The 2,760-nt window shown below is 40.7% G+C and overlaps 1 non-coding gene across 1 annotated transcript; it reads left to right on the top strand.

The window, feature by feature from the left end:
* The first annotated feature begins 1,732 nt into the window (after positions 1-1,732).
* LOC148578091 (small nucleolar RNA R71) lies at positions 1,733-1,840 on the top strand. The gene has a single exon (XR_015903308.1). It is a non-coding gene; the product is annotated as a small nucleolar RNA R71 (small nucleolar RNA).
* Positions 1,841-2,760: the final 920 nt, after the last annotated feature.

A 2,760-nucleotide genomic window follows, 5' to 3' on the forward strand; every position in this document is an offset into this window, starting at 1 on the left:
GCGCTTCTTTAATGTCAATAGCTTGACAGTGGGCTCTCATGGAGCCTCACAGATGTGCAGAGCTTTGTTGAGACTCTCCAACACCAAACTTAGAGTTTGGATATGGGAGTTCAACACCAAACTTAGAGTTTGGTTGTGGCTTCCCAACACCAAACTTAGAGTTTGACTGTGGGGGCTCTGGTTGACTCTGCTTGGAGAGAAGCTTTTTCTGCTTCCTCTCCATGGTTGCAGAGGGAGATCCTTGAGTTTTGAATACAAGGGAGTTCTCATTCCATTGAAGGAATATTTCACCTCTATCAACATCAATCACAGCTCTTGCTGTGGCCAGGAAAGGTCTTCCTAGGATGATAGATTCATCCTCTTCCTTTCCAGTATCCAGGATTATGAAATCAGTAGGTATGTAAAGGCCTTCAACCTTTACTAATACATCTTCTACTTGTCCATAAGCCTGTCTTCTTGAGCTGTCTGCCATCTCTAGTGAGATTTTAGCAGCTTGCACCCCATAGATTCCCAGTTTCTCTATTACAGAGAGGGGCATGAGGTTTATCCCTGAACCAAGGTCACACAGAGCCTTAAAGATCATGGTGCCTATGGTACAAGGGATTATGAACTTTCCAGGATCCTATCTCTTCTGAGGCAATGTCAGTTGATCCAGATCACTTAGTTCATTGATGAACAAGGGAGGTTCAACTTCCCAATCATCAATGCCAAATAATTTGGCATTTAGCTTCATGATTGCACCAAGAAACTTGGCAGTTTGCTCTTCAGTAGCATCCTCATTCTCTTCAGAAGAGGAATACTCATCAGAGCTCATGAAGGGCATAAGGAGGTTCAATGGAATCTCTATGGTCTCTAGATGAGTCTCAGATTCCTTTGGTTCCTCAGAGGGAAGCTCCTTATTGACCACTGGACGTCCCAGGAGGTCTTCCTCCTTGGGATTCACGTCCTCTCCTCTCCTCACAGGTTCGGCCATGGCGCTTATGTCAATGGCCTTGCACTCTCCTTTTGGATTCTCTTCTGTATTGCTTGGGAGAGTACTAGGAGGGATTTCAGTGATCCTTTTACTCAGCTGGCCCACTTGTGCTTCCAGATTTCTAATGGAAGACCTGGTTTCATTCATGAAACTTACAGTGGCCTTGGATAGATCAGAGACTAGATTTGCTAAATTAGAAGCATTTTGTTCAGAGTTCTCTGTCTGTTGCTGAGTTGATGATGGAAAAGGTTTGCTATTGCTAAACCTGTTTCTTCCACCATTATTAAAGCCTTGTTGGGGCTTTTGATCCTTCCATGAGAAATTTGGATGATTTCTCCATGTTGAGTTATAGGTGTTTCCATAAGGTTCACCTAAGTAATTTACCTCTGCTATTGCAGGGTTCTCAGGATCATAAGCTTCTTCTTCAGAAGATGCCTCTTGAGTACTGTTGGATGCAGCTTGCATTCCATGCAGACTCTGAGAAATCATATTGACTTGCTGAGTCAATATTTTATTCTGAGCCAATATGGCATTCAGAGTATCAACCTCAAGAACTCCCTTCTTCATAGGCGTCCCATTACTCACAGGATTCCTTTCAGAAGTGTACATGAACTGGTTATTAGCAACCATGTCAATGAGTTCTTGAGCTTCTGCAGGCGTTTTCTTTAGGTGAATGGATCCACCTGCAGAAGTGTCCAGTGACATCTTTGATAGCTCAGATAAACCATCATAGAATATATCCAGGATGGTCCATTCTGAAAGCATGTCAGAAGGACACTTTTTGGTCAACTGTTTGTATCTTTCCCAAGCTTCATAGAGGGATTCACCTTCTTTCTGTCTGAAGGTTTGAACATCAGCTCTAAGCTTGCTCAGCTTTTGAGGAGGAAAGTACTTGGCTAAGAAAGCCGTGACCAGCTTATCCCAAGAGTTCAGGCTGTCTTTGGGTTGAGAATCCAACCATAATCTAGCTCTGTCTCTTACAGCAAAAGGGAAAAGCATGAGCCTGTAGACTTCAGGATCTACTCCATTAGTCTTAACAGTATCACATATCTGCAAGAATTCAGTTAAGAACTGAAAAGGATCTTCAGATGGAAGTCCATGAAACTTGCAGTTCTGCTGCATCAGAGAAACTAATTGAGGTTTCAGCTCAAAGTTGTTTGCTCCAATGGCAGGAATGGAGATGCTTCTTCCATGTAAATTGGAATTAGGTGTAGTAAAGTCACCAAGCATTCTCCTTGCATTGTTGTTGGGTTCAGCTGCCATCTCCTTTACTTGTTCGAAATTTTCAATCAAGTTGTCTCTGGATTGTTGTATTTTAGCTTCTCTTAATTTTCTCTTCAGAGTCCTTTCAGGTTCTGGATCAGCTTCAACAAGAATGCCTTTTTCTCTGTCCCTGCTCATAAGAAAGAGAAGAGAACAAGAAAAGAAGAGGAATCCTCTATGTCACAGTAAAGAGGTTCCTTATTGTTAGTAGAAGAAAAGAAGAAGAAATTCGAACACAGATAGAAGAGGGGGTTCGAATTTGGTGATGATGTGAGGAAGAGATGTTAGTTAATGAATGAATAAATAGAATAAGATGAGAGAGAAGGAGGGAATTTTCGAAATTAATATTTGAAAAGGAGTTAGTGATTTTTGAAAATGGTTTTTGAAAAATGTTAGTAATTTTCGAAAATTTTTGAAATCAAAAATAAAAAATAAAAATAATTAGTTAATTAAAAAGAAATTTTTTGAATAAGAGGGAAGATATTTTCGAAAATGAGAGAGAGAGAGTTAGTTAGGTGGTTTTG

The sequence above is a fragment of the Arachis ipaensis genome, chromosome B1 (assembly GCF_059453495.1).
Source record: "Arachis ipaensis isolate K30076 ecotype BB chromosome B1, ASM5945349v1, whole genome shotgun sequence".
Classification (NCBI taxonomy): domain Eukaryota; kingdom Viridiplantae; phylum Streptophyta; class Magnoliopsida; order Fabales; family Fabaceae; genus Arachis; species Arachis ipaensis.